At 43.6% G+C, this 19,293-nt stretch overlaps 1 protein-coding gene across 2 annotated transcripts in view; it reads right to left on the reverse strand.

Moving 5' to 3' along the window:
• RNF208 (ring finger protein 208) overlaps positions 1–13,731 on the reverse strand; it is a 45,313-nt gene extending 31,582 nt beyond the window's left edge. Inside the window, exon 1 of one of the 2 annotated variants that reach the window (XM_089674954.1) lies at positions 13,503–13,731. The gene's annotated coding sequence lies outside the window, so the exon portion shown is untranslated. Of the gene's footprint in view, positions 1–13,129; positions 13,415–13,502 lie in introns of those variants that run through there. The other variant, XM_089674955.1, reaches the window with a different exon arrangement.
• Between the last annotated feature and the right edge of the window lie 5,562 nt (positions 13,732–19,293).

The following is a 19,293-nucleotide window of genomic DNA, read 5'->3' on the forward strand; positions in this document are numbered from 1 at the left end:
TACTCGTGCGAGTTCGTCCTTGAGAGGCTCAGACAGTCCAATGCGGAACTGGTGACATAAGGCCGCATCGTTCCATCTGGTGTCTCCCATGCTACGCCTAAAATCGGACGCGTATTCTTCGGCTGTCCAGCGGCCCTGTCGCAGAGAGTATAGGGTAGCCTCTGCGGAAGCAGCCCGCTGAGGGTCGTCATACAAAACGGCCATGGCCTGAAAGAACTCGGTCACGGAGTCAAGATGGGGGTCGCGCCTCTCCATCAGACGGTGGGCCCAATCCTGGGGCTCATCCTGAAGGAGAGAGACTAGAAACCCCACCTTGACGGTCTCGGAGGAGAATGTGCGAGGCTGCAAGTCAAAATATAGTGTGCAAGCGTTCCGAAAGGCTCGGAAGCGGCTCCGGTCCCCACGGAACCGCTCCGGCAGGGGAACGCGGGGCTCAGGAGCTAAGGGTGTGGCAACCGCTCCGGATACCGGGGTAGCGGGAGGTTCCACAGACGGGGAACTCTGAGCAGGGGGAGTCTGGGGGGCTAATGTCTCCATGCGGTCTTCCAGTCGGGCGCAGCGACTGTGGAAGTTCTGGAAAGCCTGGGTCAAAGTTGCCAGGTGCTGGCAAATATCCTCTAGGGACGCCGGTCCACTTCCTGGCTCTGTCATGGCCGCAAGGTACTGTTAGGATCCGCCAGGCGGAGCCCTCCGTCTGCCAGCTGGTAGACCTACCCAGAGCGTGGGGTCTAAGCCCGGGCTGTGCTTTCACCAGGGCCCCTGATGGTGGGGATGGACTTGAAACAGTCCCGGGCCAGGTCACGACCTCTGAGCGGGCCACCAGCGGCCGAGGAGGCCTCCGGGGATGTATGTAGGTACCAGGAGAGCCAGCTGTGAAGAGGATGGCGGCCCCAGCAGGGTGGTACGGATAGTGGCCCCGTGGGGTAAGCGGGGTACCGAATCGGCGGGCTAGGAGTAGTCGGGTCACACGCAGAGTCAGCCAGGTAAATCAATCCGTAGGAACAGTCGGGATAAGCCGAGTCAAAACGCAGGAGCAGGCAGAATAGTCAGAACAAAGCCGGGTCAATCACAGGAGCGGGTAGAATAGTCAGAACAAAGCCGGGTCAATCACAGGGGCAGGCAGCGTAGTCAGGGTCAAAAAACAGGGTCACAGCAGGAGCAGGTATTCAGGATCACATATAGACCTTGCGGCAATTTGTGACAGTGCAGGGCATCTTTAAATAGTGCGCCCTGCACTGTCATTGGCTGGCTAGGACGCGCCCCCGGCTGTCATTGGACGCCTGAGGCGCGCCCGCGGTTTCTACTGCGCATGCGCGGCGTCCTGTCAGCCGCGGCTCGCCGGGACCTAGTTCCTGTGTCCCGGCGTGATCTGCCGCCAATGCGCATGCGCGGGGGACAGAGCCGCGATTGCGGCAGACGGAGCCGGGATCCCTGACAGCCCCTGTAGGGTAATGCTCTGTCCGTGTAGGGTGATGCTCTGTCCATGTAGGGTAATGCTCTGTCCGTGTAGGGTAATGCTCTTTCCATGTAGGGTAATGCTCTGCCCCTGTAGGGTAATGCTCTGTCCGTGTAGGGTAATAGATACTGCTAAAATAGAGTGGAGAGTGGATACATGGTCCCAGTTTACGTAAGAATGTTTTGGTTCAATTTAATCGATATAAAATATTTTAAATAAATTTAAAAAAATAAATAATAATAATAATAATAAGAACCCAAAATAAGTGATGTGCCTAGTAGACTCAACATAAGGAGTTCCTGTGATGATGTCTATATGCAGTTGAGTTCCTAACTGCAGTGCTGATATTTTGGTAAAAAAAAAAAAAAAAAAAAATGCTCTGCCCCTGTAGGGTAATGCTCTGTCCGTGAAGTGTAATGCTCCGTCCATGTAGGGTAATGCTCTGTCCGTGTAGTGTAATGCTCTGTCCATGTGGGGTAATGCTCTGCCCCTGTAGGGTAATGCTCTGTCCGTGTAGGGTAATGCTCTGCCCATGTAGGGTAACTCTCTGTCCATGTAGAGTAAAGCAACAGGTGCACTTTAATGGCATCCCTTGCCAGCCCAACTATGCTCACCTTCTCTTTACCCCCCTAATATTCCTTCCATCCACTGGTGGAGGCACAGATACCTTCTCTTCACTCTCCCACTATTGGAAGCAAATGAGAGCCCTGATTTGGAGTTAACACACATACTTGAGGACTCTCTTCATCTCCTTTGTAATAGCCATGAGTGCTTGAGGTGCCAGCCACCAAGTACCAGCATTGTCATTTTGAAGAGGCGTTAATCTCATACTCCCAATACTCAGGAGTACTTGGTATTTTACATAGTTACATAGTTAGTCTGGCTGAAAAAAGACAAAATTCCATCCAGTTCAACCATTTTCTTTTTTTGCACTTTGAAGAAGAAACGGGAAGTACAGAGAATAGCTCCATTGCTACCTAATCCTTCTGAAAATACAAGTTCGCTTGGTATCAAGCTGATCCTCTGGCTGCAATACTTTCCATGTTATGAAAGAGGGCCAAGTATGCAGATCAGGAGTGCTGACTTCATTGATTTCGCTGATATTAATGCTTGTTTTGGGGTCAGTAACACAAAGTACTAAAGACAGACAGCCAGGCAACAGCATTTTCAGAAGCATGGCAGCAATGACTCTCTCTGTATTTATCTAGATTTTGTCAGATTTCCATATCTCTCTAAAATTTCACATTTAACATAGAAATTTCGAAACCCCCATCTAAATTCTAATTGAATTCCATGACTTCTTTAGTAATAAATTACAACAATAGACACCCCGCCAAGAATAGATCCCCCCTAGCAACAACAGGCGCCCTAGCAACAATAGATCTCCCCTAGCAACAATAGACACCCCAGCAAAAATAGATACTCCTTAGCAACAATAGAGCCCCCCAGCAACAATAACCCCCAGCAATAACAGATCCACCCTGGGAACAACACACATGAACAATAGATCTTCCAGCACTTCCTTACTGGATCCTCCAGCAGCCAGCAACAATAGACCCCTTCCTCAATAACAGATCCCCCAGCAACAATAGATTCCCAGCAGCCAGTATCAATGGACTCTCCAGCACACCACAGCAACCCACGATCCTGCTGAAAAAAAGCCCTGCCTAGAAATAATAAAAGATGATTTAAGAAACATTCTCTGAAAAGAAAGACCATTTATACTTACCTGTCCTTCAAAGCTTTGCGCTCTTGTTGAGAAAACCGCCAGAAGAATCTTCAGCATCCAACTCACTTCCAGGTGTATTGGATGCCTGATCTCCATTGTACACTATGGCTCCATCCATCAGTTACTACATCACTTTATGACAAAGTAGTGACATATGGGGTGGTGGGCTGAACTAGTCCATAGTCTTATCGATAACTAAAACATCCCATTTCGATGGAGCCATCCTTTAAGCCAATGCAGTACTTGGTGACCTATTGCCATGTCTGACTGCTGTCATATGGGGCGTTCCTAGTCCTATGCAAATACCATAGTCCTATGCAAAGTAGTGATATGGGGTGGTGGGTTGAACTAGCTTATAGGCTTATCCATAATTCAATATCCCATTTAGATGGAGTGACCCTTTAAGGGTCAGGTCCATAGAAATGCAGCCCAGATGCGTTTCTGCATGCACGTTCGATGCGTTTCGCTGTGTTTTTTTTATGCATTCCAGTACGTTTTCCCCTCATTTTTTCTTCACCTTAAATAAGGACATGTATGTTCCCGTGTGTCTTTAGCGCATTCCAGTACAGTTCACTGCAGAAAAAACACAGCATGTTCTACTTTTTTTCCTGGCACTGGAACTGAAATGCACTAGTGTGAACTATGCCATTGGAAAGCGTATAACCTACTATGCATGTGTTTGTGATGCAGGAAAAATATGCACTGGACTACATGTGGTGTGAATTGGCTCTTATACATTGCATCATATTGTCATATGAGGGCATTCCTAGTTCTATGCATATGTTCTAATCCTATGCAAAGTAGTGACATGGGGGTGGTGGGTTGAACTAGCCTTATCTATAACTAAAATATCCCATTTAGTTAGAGTGACCCTTTAAATCAATGCAGTGCTTGGTTGACTGAATGACCTATTGCCATGGGAGGTGTTTCTAGTCTAATGAAAATGCTGATTTTCACAAAGCCATATTTTCATCGGATTTTCAGGGACCTCCCGCAGCGGATTAAGGCAGCTTGGCAAGGTAAGGGGAGGGACCTTATGGTTCATGTTTACAGATGCTAAAGTAATTGCTTAATTGTTCCTGATAACAGAGTTGATTTAACACAATACAATTATCCATATACAAACACATATATTTATATATATATATATATATATATATATATATATATATATATATATATACTGTATATATATTTTCTGTGTATATATATGTATATATATATTTATATATATATGTATATGTGTGTGTATGTGTGTATATATATATATATATATACTGTATATATATTTTCTGTGTATATATATATATATATATACTGTATGTATATATATATTTATATATATATATATATATATATATATGGTGCCCAGCCTCTCGATGATTGTGTACCAATGCAAGTTTAGCTACCTGTGTCATTCAAACACAAGGAAAACAAAATGTAAATTGAGTATTGATTGAATAATGTTCAAAAAAAGTCTGTTCTAGTCTTTTTCAGTATTGTGAGATCCTACGATATCACACAGCCATTGGGATTGGACCACGTGGATTGAAAACGTATTCCTGACAGCCTATACATCCAGCAGCCTATACTGAGACAATAGCACAATGGCGGAACAATAGGCGATGATCATCTGCCAGGATCAGGGGGATAGAGAGGACAGAGGTTGATTTTACATTTACCAAAAATAACATTTCTATCACTCCCTCTCATAGTGACTAGTCATTTTTAACAATAGTGACACGTTTAGTCATGTTAACACGTAATTACAGGAAATTGTGACTACATGAGCCTCGGAAAGACCCTTTTGGAATGCCTTTTAGGAAGATTTATTATTTAATAATACAACACAAGGAGCAGGAATGTGCAGTAACAGATTTCGGCCAATCAGACTTTAGCTTTTAGTGATGCACTATAAAGAAAAGTAATTAAAGCTAAATTATGAAATTGTTTATGGTACACAAATACATTTTGCTGCTTAGTTAAATGTGTAGGGACCTGCTAAAGGGCCCATTTACACTGATGCATTACGGTAGGGGTCTCCAAATGTTCTAAGCAAAGAGCCATTTTACTGTTCAGACTTTAGGAGGGCCGCATTGTGGCCAGTGGAAGTAGAAAATGCCTTATACTTAGTGATCAATAGGGGTAAAAAAAAAATACATGTATTTAGAAATACTTCCTCCTCCTTGGTATTGGTTGAAAGAAAAATTTCCATTATTGGTTTCAGTGGGAAGAATGGCATCCAACCATTGGTGTTAGGAGGAGTAGTGCCTCATCATTGGTGTCAGTAGGAGGAATAGTGCCCCATCTTTGGTGTCAGTGGAAGGAATAGTGCCCCATCTTTGGTGTCAGTGGAAAAAATATTACCCTATCTTTGGTGTCAGTGGGAGGAATAGTGCCCCATCATTGGTGTCAGTGGAAGGAATAGTGCCCCATCTCTGGTGTCAGTGGAAGGAAGAGTGCCCTAAATTTGGTATCAGGGGAGGGAATAGTGCCCCATGTTTGGTGTCAGTGAAAGAAATAGTGCCCCTTTGTTGGTGTTAGTAGGAGGAGTAATGCCTCATCATTGGTGTCAGTAGGAGGAATAGTGCCCTATCTTTGGTGTCAGTGGAAGGAATAGTGCCCCATCTTTTGTGTCAGTGGAAGAAATAGTGCCCCAACTTTGGTTTCAGTGGGAGGAATAGTACCCCATTATTGGTGTCAATGGAAGGAATACTGCCCCATCTTTGGTGTCAGTGGAAGGAATAGTGCCTTATCATCACTGATGTCAGGGGGGGAATAGTGCCCCATGTTTGGTGTCAGTGAAAGAAATAGAGCCCCTTTGTTGGTGTCAGTTGGAATAATACCCTAAGATCTGAATAAAGGAAAGCAAAGGGCTACATCCAGTCTGCAGGCTGCATTATGTAGACCACTACATTATGGTAACATGATATATTGTATGGTGCAGTTCACCACACTCCAACTCCAACACACCGAGGCAGCACCATAACCCATCTATTGTGGTGCGTGCCTTGAGAAAAATCCTGCACCACCTGCAATGTGGTGTCTTGGCAGCCCATTCAAAATTAATAATGTTCTTCAGCATAGTGGTCCAGTTGGAATGGGTCCAAAGAGTTATTCTGCTCCAAACTGATATCTAAGCTTTTGGTGAAAACCCTCCTAGGGCTTCTTGTATTTCTCAAAACTCGCTGGTCAGCAAATTCGCTTAATCATTTCAAGGGCATTTCATTCTTTTTTTAAATTCATCTTATACCGGTACATAAAAAATGCAACAGAAGGAGTGAGGAACAACTGGGAACCCCTCTGTTTTAAGAAGGTGTAGGACTCAGAGTTGGGTAGGAACAGACTAAGGTCCTGTTCACATTATCACATTGTGGGAAGGTGCAGGTTCCAGTGCACGTTACCACAACGCAAGGCAGCAAGCATTACTTGCATTGGTGCGATGTTTTTCCATTCACCTCAATGTTCCTTGCCAATGGAGATGTGCTGCTCATTAGGGCAAAGCACGGCAATGTACTAACATGCATTACAGTGCAGTGCACTGTCACTATAGGTGTAGGTCTGATTTCTGGACCATTGAGGTACATGCCAACCCATTCATGAATGGGCTCCCAAAAGCAGTGCATATAAAGGTGTGAAAGAACTGCACTCCATCACATTGGCTAGGTGTGAACCTAGTCTAGAGATATTGGTGGTCATGGCATTAACTTCTAAGGAGCTTACAGTCTAACATCCTTACCACAAAAGGACGAGTCTGGGAGGAAGCCAATTATCCTCCCAGTATATCGTTTTAGGAAATAGAAGCAAACTCAGGTAGACACATGGAGGACATACAAACTCCAAGCAGAAAGTGTCTACTGAAGGACCACTCCAGTGCTGAAATAACTGACCCACCTTGCCCCATATTGTTATCACCTTATCTAAGAGGAAGCTACATGAATCACTTGCACAATGGGTGAAGACATTTCCGTAGTTTTGTGGTCCTGCATCTGTGGAACTCTCATACCTAGAACTTCCTCTTTTGAGCTTGGTGATCGAGATATTGGCAACCATTGTGCTTGAACCACATCTGAACTTTTATCTGGTAAGTAGCAGAAGGGCATTTTAGAAAGGACTTCAAAGTTGAACTTTCAGTTTAAATCAACTGAATATATTCCAGCTGCATTAAAACAAAAGGTGTACAAAGTCTTACAGTTTTTGTTCTTTAAAAAGCAGCCTTGGTAGAGGTCTAACATGTTCACTGCTGAATCACAGCTGGAGGTCCCCAATGAGCAAAGCGCATGCTTCCTGTTGATTGGAGGGCTCTAGCAGGGGAACTCAGCAGGGATGTGTCAGACCACTGTTTCCACACAAAGAACAAGAAACGTTTTCTGTAGCATGCTGACAGGGAACAGGCTTTTCTACTTAAGCTGCGGCTGCATTCTACAAAAAAAAAAAAAAAAAAAAACCCGTACAACTTTGCATACTTTTTGTTTTAATGCACCTGGAAAGTACTTAGCGGATTTAAGCTGAGTGCTCAATATTGAATGCCTCTCCAAAATTAATCTCTGCTACTTAGCAGCTAGCTGCATCTTTTCACTGCCAGCTAACATTCAGATCTCCCTGTAATGAGAGAAATCTGGAGGATGCCATAGCTGATGTCCTTTTAGTTGGCTGTGGATAGTCTCCATATTTTGCCAACGACCAGGAACAAGCATGTAGCTAGAGCAAAATACTCGTAGATCCAGGCAACTGTCATTCAAAAATAAGAGTCCTGCAATGGAAGCCTTTATATTTTCCCAGAACAAGATCTTTAGAAAGCCATGAATTTTTAAAATGTGTATTTTTAAGCTTGCTTTATACATATACTCAAAGTAAATGGGCTGCATGCCAATTACATCTTGAAAATCCAGTTAGCTTTATTGTACAAGCAAGCAACATACAGCACACACTGCTGACCTTCTACCTGAAGCCACCCCACTAACGCGTTTCGTCCAGAGCAAGGCTTAATCGTAGAGATGTTGTGTTATACATGCTGAAGTGGGCTCTGCTGTGTTGGGTGATGCATTCTTACTCCATTTTAATAAGCATATTTAAATGTTTTTTTCTGTAGCTAATAAAGGGCATAATTTCTGTTTTGTGTGCACTTCTAGAAGTGTAAAACTGCAAAATAACACACATGCAGCTTTACATGTGCCCCCACTCATCTCCATGCTTGCACAAAGTTGGCAGAATGGAATGGAAATAGTAAGTTACAAATCTCGTTCTATATTTTGCAGGTGGTGTGGGGGCTTTATTCTAAAATGCCAAGTCAATTGGTAATGTCCAGGGTTCTCTATCTGTGCTACCAAAGCTTCTCATGTGCTACTTTGCCTCTGAGGACATAGAGGACCCACAATACTGAAATGCATTCACCAGTAGGAGTGGCCCTGTTGAATACATTTTATGCTAAATTTTTGCCAAAGAAGTCTGTAGTAAAAGGCGTGTCCATTCAACCTTTTTAACCCAGAAGAATCCCTAAAATAATTTTAGGGTCTCAGGGAACCTTTATTGAAACCAGTTCATTGGGGTTCAGTAGGAAAATGCTGCTTACTGTGTTGGCCAGAATGCTACCCTTACAGACAGTTAAAAAGAATGATGGGGTCATGCAGCTGGCTCTTCCTGTGACATTGGCCCTAGAACTATGCAGGCACCATCAAATGGGAGGTCAATCAGCCACAGGTTGAAGAATCCCTTGCAACCTCTGGAAGAACCCTGGTTGGGAATAGACTATCCTGCTGAACATGCTCATTTGGCCATTAAAACCTGACAGCCAAATAAATGCCATTTTTAAAAGGAAAGAAAGGCAAAAAAACCTACCTACATGACAAGTTCTCTCGAACAAATAACTCTGGACTGCTTTTGAAGGCGTAAGTATGCTTCCTGTGAAATATATATTTACCATGCCTGTCTACCCCCCTTCCCATAAAGCTGGGGTCTTCAAACTTTCTAAACAAAGGGCCGGTTTACTGTCCTTCAGACTTCAGGAGGGCTGGAGTGGCCAATGGAAGTAGAAAATGTCCCAGCGTCAGTAGGAGTAAAAATAATTACATAGTGCTGGTAGTCAGTGAAAGGTGGGGAATAGGAGGAATAGTGTCCAGTCATTGGTAGTAGTTGGAGGAACAGTGCCCCATTATTGGTATTAGTTGGAGGATTACTGCCCCATCATTGGTATTAGTGGGAGGAATAGTGCCCCATCATTGGTATTAGTGGGAGGAATAGTGCCCCGTCATTGGTGTCAGGGGGAGAAATAGTGCCCCATCACTGGTATTAGTGGGAGGAATAGTGCCCCATCATTGGTATTAGTGGGAGGAATAGTGCCCCATCATTGGTATTAGTGGGTGGAATAGTGTCCCATCATTAATATTAGTGGGAGGAATAGTGCCCCATAATTAATATTAGTACGAGGAATAGTGCCCCTTCATTGGTGACAGTGAAAGGAATAGTGCCCCATCATTAGTATTAGTGGGATGAATAGTGTCCTATCATTGGTATTAGTGGGAGGAATAGTGTCCCATCATTAATATTAGTGGGAGGAATAGTGTCACATCATTGGTATTAGTGGGAGGAATAGTGCCCCGTCATTAATATTAGTGGGAGGTATAGTGCCCCATCATTAATATTAGTGGGAGGAAAAGTGTCCCATCATTAATATTAGTGGGAGGAATAGTGCCACATCATTGGTATTAGTGGGAGGAATAGTGCCCCTTCATTAATATTAGTAGGAGAAATAGTGCCCCATCATTAATATTAGTGGGAAGAATAGTGTCCCACCATTAACATTAGTGGGATGAATAGTGCCCCATAATTAATATTAGTAGGAGGAATAGTGCCCCATCATTGGTATCAGTGGGAGGAATAGTGCCCCATCATTGGTATTAGTGGGAGGAATAGTGCCCCATCATTAATATTAGTGGGAAGAATAGTGTCCCACCATTAACATTAGTGGGATGAATAGTGCCCCATAATTAATATTAGTAGGAGGAATAGTGCCCCATCATTGGTATCAGTGGGAGGAATAGTGCCCCATCATTGGTATTAGTGGGAGGAATAGTGTCCCATCATTAATATTAGTGGGAGGAATAGTGTCCCATCATTGGTATTAGTGGGAGGAATAGTGCCCCATCATTAATATTAGTGGGAGGAATAGTGCCCCATCATTGGTATTAGTTGGAGGAATAGTGCCCCATCATTAATATTAGTGGGAGGAATAGTGCCCCATCATTGGTAATAGTGGGAGGAATAGTGCCCCATAATTAATATTAGAAGGGGGAATAGTGTCCCATCATTAATATTAGTGGGAGGAATAGTGCCCCATAACAATATTAGAAGGGGGAATAGTGCCACATCATTGGTATCAGTGGGAGGAATAGTGCCCCATCATTGGTAACAGTGGGAGGAATAGTGCCCCATCATTGGTGTCAGTGGGAGAAATAGTGCCCTGTCATTGGTGTCATTGGGAGGAATCGTGCTCTGTCATTGGTGTTAGTGGAATGAATAGTGCCCCATCATTGGTATCAGAGGAAAGAATAGTGCCCCATCCTTGGTGTTAGGAATAGTGTGAGGAATAGTATCTAATTCTTTATATCAGTGGGAGGAATTGTGCCCCATCATTGGTGTCAGGGAAGGAAAAATGCCCCATAGTTGGTGCCTGTGAAATAAATGGTGACTCCTTGTTGGTATCAGTGGAAGGAATAGTGCCGGATAGAGGCAGGCAAAGGGCCGCAGTTTAGTGACCACTGCCATAAAGTAACACACCCTCTCCCCATCCTTGCCTACCTACCTGAATCTTCCATCTATGGTGCACTGTGCTCTTTACATCCTTTAGGCTAAATCTGCTTTCTGCTGGCTGCACCTGCACACTAAATCCTCATAGACTTCTACATGGCCATCTCTGGAGTGTCCCCTGACTCGGGAGACAGCCACATAGAAGTAAAATGCAGATATTTTTATCAGCAGGATGTAAACATTGCAGGATGAAGGTAAGTATGCATCTGGGGCAGGGGTGGGCAGATATTTTAGATGGGGGGGGCACTAAGGATATGTGCACTTTGAAAGTGTACATATCCTTTAAGTGTTATTATTCTTTACACCTTCAGGTGATCACACACAGTTTGAATTGCACACTCAAGCTGTTGAAGAGTTAGTAGGAAGCTTTTTGTCCAAGCATTGCATGCATCCAATCAGATGCAGCCACTGTCTGGGTATTCAGCAGCCACTGGAGCAGTGGCTAGCAATGGGGATTCCTCTATCAATGTTGTTTAGTGTGGATGGAAGAATCAATCAATTTCGTTCCTTCAGCCTGGGGGGGGCTAAACTAGGAAATCTACATGTGTGTGCATGGCTTTACCTATCCACCTTGCTCAGTTTACCTGAATACCCCCTAATATTTTACATCCAACTAAAGCAGGCCATGCATAGGTTGAATTTCGGATGATTTTTTGGTCAATAATCAAAAACATTGTTCGTTCTGTAATCCGATGGTGCCACCAATGATTTAGAAAATCCATAGTTTTTCACGAATTTTCCAGCATGCCCGATAAACGAAATGGAACCACAAAAATTGGCCAGTGCCATTGCCCCACTAACAGAGCGAAAATCAGCCGATTATTCTTAGGTCCGATTTTCGAATGAAAAATTGTTTGAAACTCGACCCATGTATTGCCGGCCTTAGTAACTGAGATCAACGCTATAACCAATGAGAGCTCCCAATTAGCAAGCAACTGTCATGAGTCAGCTAGTGAAAACAAGAATCTGATTGGCTGCTACAGCTTAGTATACACTGTCCCATTTGTCTAATAGTGACACAAAGGCATCAACACATCCTATCCATAATGTGTATGAAATGGGTCCAATGGTAAGAGATGGTGCCGTTCACATGGCTAATGAATTCATATCTCTCCGTCCATCACCTGTACGTGGAATCAAACACATCTATGAGGTCAGTTTGCTTGGTAGGAAACTGATACAAGTAGATAAATAATAACACATGTAAAGGCACAGCACAAAATCCTAAAAAGCAGAGGCTGAAAACCACCTTTGTGACCATGTTGTGATAAAAAGGATTTGTCTATGAAGCCAAATAGATGCAGAAATGTTAACTGCTACCGCCAGGGCCATCAGACCATCAGAAATGTTAACTGCTACCGCCAGGGCCATCAGACCATCGCAGCATCCTTGACCCTTCCAACCACCTAGAGCAGTCAATAAACATTCCTCAATAAAGGCACCTGCATTCCACCTTCTGGGTTGTCAAGCACGCAGGAAGAAACAAGGCGTCGTAAAACAAAATGAACTGCGAATGATTACCATGATTAAATATTTAAAATGTCTCGTCGACTTATAAAGCAACATTTGTTGCCGTGAGCCAAAAGCACCAATATTTACCATCTGCTCAGCTAAACGGGGGAGAATTGCAATCCCAATCGCACGCGTGCCCCCCGCGCCCACACCACACGCACACAACGCACACACCTCCTTCTTGTATGTGCCAGCATCCCTGCAAGGTAGCGCAAAGACTGTCAAGTGCAGTATCTTCACCCAGCCAGATTTAGCTCTTTTAGAGGAAAGATGCAAAGGATGGAAAGGTGACTACTGATCGGTTTCTATGGGCGTTTTGGTGGTCACCTTGTTTAATGGTCGCCACCAGAAAAGAAGGCACCTTATGAGCTAGCGGATCGTAACAAATACCCCACACCCCCTTGCCTTCTGTCTTAGGGCTGTTGGTGAATTGTTGGAAGGCCAGATTCTCCAAAGGTTATCTGAAAGGCAGAGTAGATGCATCCAGCATACACCCCCTCTTCCTCCTCCTCTTTCTTCTCTCTCGCTCTCTGTGCTGTACTCTCTATATAGCTCCAGTACACACAATACATCCCCCCCCAGCTCCAGATTTACATTCAAATGAGCGTGCAATCCATAGTGATCACCTCTGCCGGAGGGGGGCTAGGCTTGGTCCAAAAAAGCATGAATCGCCCTGTTCAGATTAGAATGTAGACCACTGTCGTCTTGCGATAATCCAATCCGAAATTTGGAAGGCAAAAATGGGAAAGAAAATACGTTGCGGTGTTGTAATTCTTCTTTGGAAAGGGTCCAGGCTTATTAGCTGGGCTGATTGCCTACCCTGGTGGGCACGGTGGGTGAGCAGAATAATGGAAGGTCTTGGATCTCACAGATGGGGGACCTCATACCTGATGCAACACAGGAGCAATGGTTGTTAGATTACCTCCCCCCACCACTCTTCTCCATACACATACCACCCAGAGAAGGGATTCAGGCTGTAAAGGAAGATGAAAATCCTACCAGCTGGAAGATCTGTGGCTCAAGCTGCTGCTTCATTCCCCCTCCTTGCAATGAAATGGCTCTTTCTTTGCTCCTGATCCTCCCTGAGCCTGGCTGTCTGCAGTGGGCTCTGCTGCAGTGATGCAGGCTGTTTCTCTCAATCAGTTAGCACAAGCCCAGTGGGATGCAGGGGAGCTGGGTCCACCCTCTGCAAGGCGCAACTGTCAGTGCTCAGTCTCCTCCCCTGTCACTGCCTCTTCCATTCATCTACTACCACCTATATGTTCTATGCATCCTTCCAGCTGCTGATTAATGACTGGAGGTGGTGGGGGGAGGCAGACACTGGCTCTTTATGCTGCCCCCCCTCCCATCCTGAAAAACACACTGCTGTACTTATGTGTAGACAGGAGATTGACGTAGCCTGCACGCTGAATAATGTCATGTTTATATACAGGTATTCAGGTATAGACTATAGAGGGAAACTATGAAATATTTCAATGTAAAATCTAATATTCCGGTATTGTCTGCAGAAAGCTAAAGAATAGCCATTCAATGCACAGACATTCACTGTTAGTGTACACACGGGGATTTTTTTACAGCAGGAATGCAGTTCCAGCACTAAATGTATGTAATGGCAGGGCGTGCTGGGATGTGCTGGGGGATCTTTTGTCACTGGATTGGTTTGTTGTTGCTGGGGAGGTCTATTGTTGTTGGTGGGATGATGCTGGCTGCTGGAGGATCTATTGATGCTGGCCACTAGAGGGTCTGTTGATGCTGGCCGCTGGAGGGCTATTGATGCTGGCCACTAGAGGGTCTATTGATGCTGGCCACCAGAGGGTCTATTGATGCTGGCCGCTGGAGGGTATATTGATGCTGGCCGCTGGAGGATCTATTGTTGCTGGCCGCTGGAGGATCTATTAATGCTGGCCGCTGGAGGGTCCATTGTTGCTGGCCGCTGGAGGGTCTATTGTTGCTGGCCACTGGAGGGTCTATTGTTGCTGGCCGCTGGAGGGTCTATTGATGCTGGCCGCTGGAGGGTCTATTGTTGCTGACCACTGGAGGGTCTATTGCTGCTGTCCGCTGGAGGGTCTATTGTTGCTGTCCGCTGGAGGGTCTATTGTTGCTGGCTGTTGGAGGGTCTATTGATCCTGGCCGCTGGAGGGTCTATTGATGCTGGCCGCTGGAGGGTCTATTGATCCTGGCCGCTGGAGGGTCTATTGATCCTGGCCGCTGGAGGGTCTATTGATGCTTGCCGCTGGAGGGTCTATTGATGCTGGTTGCTGGAGGGTCTATTGTTGCTGGCCGCTGGAGGGTCTATTGATGTTGGCCGTTGGAGGGTCTACTGATGCTGGCCGCTGTTGGGTCTATTGATGCTGGCCGCTGAAAGGTCTATCGATGCTGGTTGCTGGAGGGTCTATCGATGCTGGCCGCTGGATGATCTATTGATGCTGTCCACTGGAAGGTCTATTGATGCTGGTTGCTGGAGGGTCTATTGATGCTGGCCACTGGAGGGTCTATTGATGCTGGCCTCTGAAGGGTCTATTGTTGCTGGCCGCTGGAGGGTCTATTGATGCTGGCCGCTGGAGGGTCTATTGTTGCTGGCCGCTGGAGGGTCTGTTGCTGCTGGCCGCTGGAGGGTCTGTTGCTGCTGGCCGCTGAAGGGTCTATTGTTGCTGGCCGCTGGAGGGTCTATTGTTGCTGGCCGCTGGAGGGTCTATTGATCCTGGCCGCTGGAGGGTCTATTGATCCTGGCCGCTGGAGGGTCTATTGATGCTGGCTGCTGGAGGATCTATTGATACTGGTTGCTGGAGGGTCTATTAATGCTGGCTGCTGGTGGGTCTATTGATACTGGTTGCTGGAGGGTCTATTGATGCTGGCCGCTGGAGGGTCTATTGTTGCTGGCCTCTGGAGGGTCTATTGTTGCTGGCCGCTGGAGGGTCTATTGATACTGGTTGCTGGAGGGTCTATTAATGCTGGCTGCTGGTGGGTCTATTGATACTGGTTGCTGGAGGGTCTATTGATGCTGGCCGCTGGAGGGTCTATTGTTGCTGGCCTCTGGAGGGTGTATTGTTGCTGGCAGCTGGAGGGTGTATTGTTGCTGGCAGCTGGAGGGTCTATTGATGCTGGCCGCTGGAGGGTCTATTGATGCTGGTTGCTGGAGGGTCTATTGATGCTGGCTGCTGGAGGGTCTATTGATGCTGGCTGCTGGAGGATCTATTGAAACTTGTTGCTGGAGGGTCTATTGATACTGGTTGCTGGAGGGTCTATTAATGCTGGCTGCTGGTGGGTCTATTGATGCTCGCTGTGGTTAGATCTGTTGTTGCTACATGGGTCTTATTGTTGCTGGGAAGTATTTTGTTGTGGTTGGCCCATTGTATTTGGGAGGATCTATTGTTTTTGGCTGTGGAGATCTATTTTACTGCTTTTCTTGTTATCATTAACAAATTCCATACAGATTACTTAGCACCACAAAATAATCATTGGTTCTGCATTCTCCAAAACAGCGGAACTGTCTAGGAGTTGAAACCAAGGAACTATGTTCAAAGGTGGGTAGGGGCAGAGACAAGGGGTGCCTTGGAAAGGGGGAGTTCCTGCACCTAATCCCTGAAAAAAAAAACCCTGCATACACGTATGTGACAAGCGAACATACCAAGGTGGTGCATGCCTTAGGACCACGTGGACATTAGTCGGCCACAAAATTATTGCCGCCAACTAAAGACAAATAAGTGCAAAGTAACAGGAAACCCCAAAGTTAACTCCTTGGTGTGACCAGGACCTTGGTGCTAAGGGACCGCATATTTGCATACCCAATGTAAACAAAAGATGTGCCAAGAGCACGTGCCCTGCGCACCCCCGGCACATTTACCGGTGCCTCACAATCGCTACTTTTGGTCGAGAGCTTTCCCATCATGTGACCCCCTTGACAGCCAATCACGGTGGTCACATCACCCTACACTCTGCCCCGCCTCCTGGCGCCACATACCCCTTAAATGTCTGGGAAGCGCCTAGCTGTTAAAGAAACCCTGTCACAAGAGTAATACCTAAAGTGGTTTGAACTTTGAAAGGTAACCTTAACGTATATGTGAAACAACCCATTCAGTTTAAAACATAAATGAAAGACAAAATGTTTGTGTGTATTTATTTAAAAAAAACATTATAAATACACTTTTTTCTCCTTTTTTTATGTGATCACATACCCTCTGTTTTCAGCTGCACAGAGAGGTGGGGAGGAGAAACAACAAGACACTGGTCTTCCCAGTGAATGGCAGTGCAGGGGGCATGTCAAGACAAGTCTGATCATTGGGGGAGAGCAGACTGAGTTCTCAGCACAGCCAGAAAACTGACCACCCTGTGTTCTCATTTCTAGTTTTTGAATAGCAAAGTAGAGGGATTGGCAGGAACACCAGGGATTTCACACAAAGGAAGCAATACAAAGAGATCAGTGGACTCTTTCATACAAGTACATAGTACAGAAGGCACATATCAGGAATCTGAAATGTTGAGTTTACATATTCTTTAATGCATCCTCTGCATTCAGGTTTAAAAAAATAAAGAACACACAACCTGTTCTACCTACCCCCATCCTCTCACCGCTCCAGCGCTGTCCCAGCTGCAGCACTGCTCATCTCACTATATACGGAAATACTGCCAGGCAGCTAGTATTTTCAAAAAGAGATCAGTCAGTGGACCTTTATCAGCATGACATTTGCACTGTGTGTGTATGGACAGTCAAATCTGATACGCAACTTTTTTTTTTTTTTTTCAGTAGCTGATCAGCAATGATACTGAATGCAGTAGGTGGCATACAGATAACCAGCCACTAGAGGGCAGCCTAAGAAATATAGAATATCATCATTAAATGAAGGCACAGTAAGGCTACTTTCACATGCGTTTTGCTGTGTTTTTACTAGATAGATAGATAGATAGATATGAATAAGATAGATAGATAGATAGATAGATAGATAGATAGATAGATAGATATGAATAAGATAGATAGATAGATAGATAGATAGATAGATATTTTAGGTATTTCAGTATTTCTGATTTGTTGACTTATGTTTACATAACATAAGTATTTTCCTGGCCACAAAACATAAAGATAGATAGATAGATAGATAGATAGATAGATAGATAGATAGATAGATATTAATCAGATAAATAGATATATAGATACTGTAGATAGGTAGACATATATGAATATGATAGATAGATAGATAGATAGATAGATAGATAGATAGATAGATAGATAGATAGATAGATAGATAGATAGATAGATAGATAATGAATATGATAGATATGAATATGATAGATAGATAGATAGATAGATAGATAGATAATTTAGGTATTTCCGATTTGTTGACTTAAGTTTACATAACATAAGTATTTTGCTGGCCACAAAACATAAAGATAGATAGATAGATAGATAGATAGATAGATAGATAGATAGATATAGATATTAATCAGATAAATAGATAGATAGATACTGTAGATAGGTAGACATATATGAATATGATAGATAGATAGATAGATAGATAGATAGATAGATAGATAGATAGATAGATAGATAGATAGATAGATAGATAATTTAGGTATTTCAGTATTTCCGATTTGTTGACTTATGTTTACATAACATAAGTATTTTGCTGGCCACAAAACATAAAGATAGATAGATAGATAGATATTAATCAGATAAATAGATATATAGATACTGTAGATAGGTAGACATATATGAATATGATAGATAGATAGATAGATAGATAGATAGATAGATAGATAGATAGATAATGAATATGATAGATATGAATATGATAGATAGATAGATAGATAGATAGATAGATAGATAGATAGATAGATAGATAGATAATTTAGGTATTTCAGTATTTCTGATTTGTTGACTTATGTTTACATAACATAAGTATTTTGCTGGCCACAAAACATAAAGATAGATAGATAGATAGATAGATAGATAGATATAGATATTAATCAGATAAATAGATAGATAGATACTGTAGATAGGTAGACATATATGAATATGATAGATAGATAGATAGATAGATAGATAGATAGATAGATAGATAGATAGATATTAATCAGATAAATAGATATATAGATACTGTAGATAGGTAGACATATATGAATATGATAGATAGATAGATAGATAGATAGATAGATAGATAGATAGATAAATATGAATATGATAGATATGAATATGATAGATAGATAGATAGATGATAGATAGATAGATGATAGATAGATAGATAGATAGATAGATAGATAGATAGATAGATAGATAGACAGGTAGATACGTGTAGACATATGTTTATGGAGTCAGTGAGTTCAGGCAGCCCACACATCTCGGTTAGAGTGTAAGGCAGATCAATCAAGTTTCCATCCCGGGGTGTCGCTCTGTCACATTCACACATGTGGTAAGTGATCACAATGGAACAAACGTAAGCAGGCGGTTTGTCATGTGTGGTTAATAAGTGCGCTCTGACATTTTCCTGCAAACACAAATGCTGTTAAATTGTCACCACTGATACTTCCTGATACAAAGCATTTCTCACATAGCACAAAGTATACCCTGTATTACACTTTTTTTCCAGTCAATAGGAAAGCAGAAACATTTACTTATTTATTTTAAAAATGCAATAACAATATATGCTGCAATAAAAAAAATGATCAGGATACAGCTCTTTACACCTAGCTTTGATGACAGGTTCTCTTTGCATGCTTGCATGAGTAGGGATGACTTTCAGGTTTGCAAATACTGTGGGTTCTAGATTCATGGTCCCATTGAATTTATGCATAGGGA

Source organism: Staurois parvus, unplaced genomic scaffold (assembly GCF_062004578.1).
Source record: "Staurois parvus isolate SC_StPar_1 unplaced genomic scaffold, SC_StPar_1.0 ptg000154l, whole genome shotgun sequence".
Classification (NCBI taxonomy): domain Eukaryota; kingdom Metazoa; phylum Chordata; class Amphibia; order Anura; family Ranidae; genus Staurois; species Staurois parvus.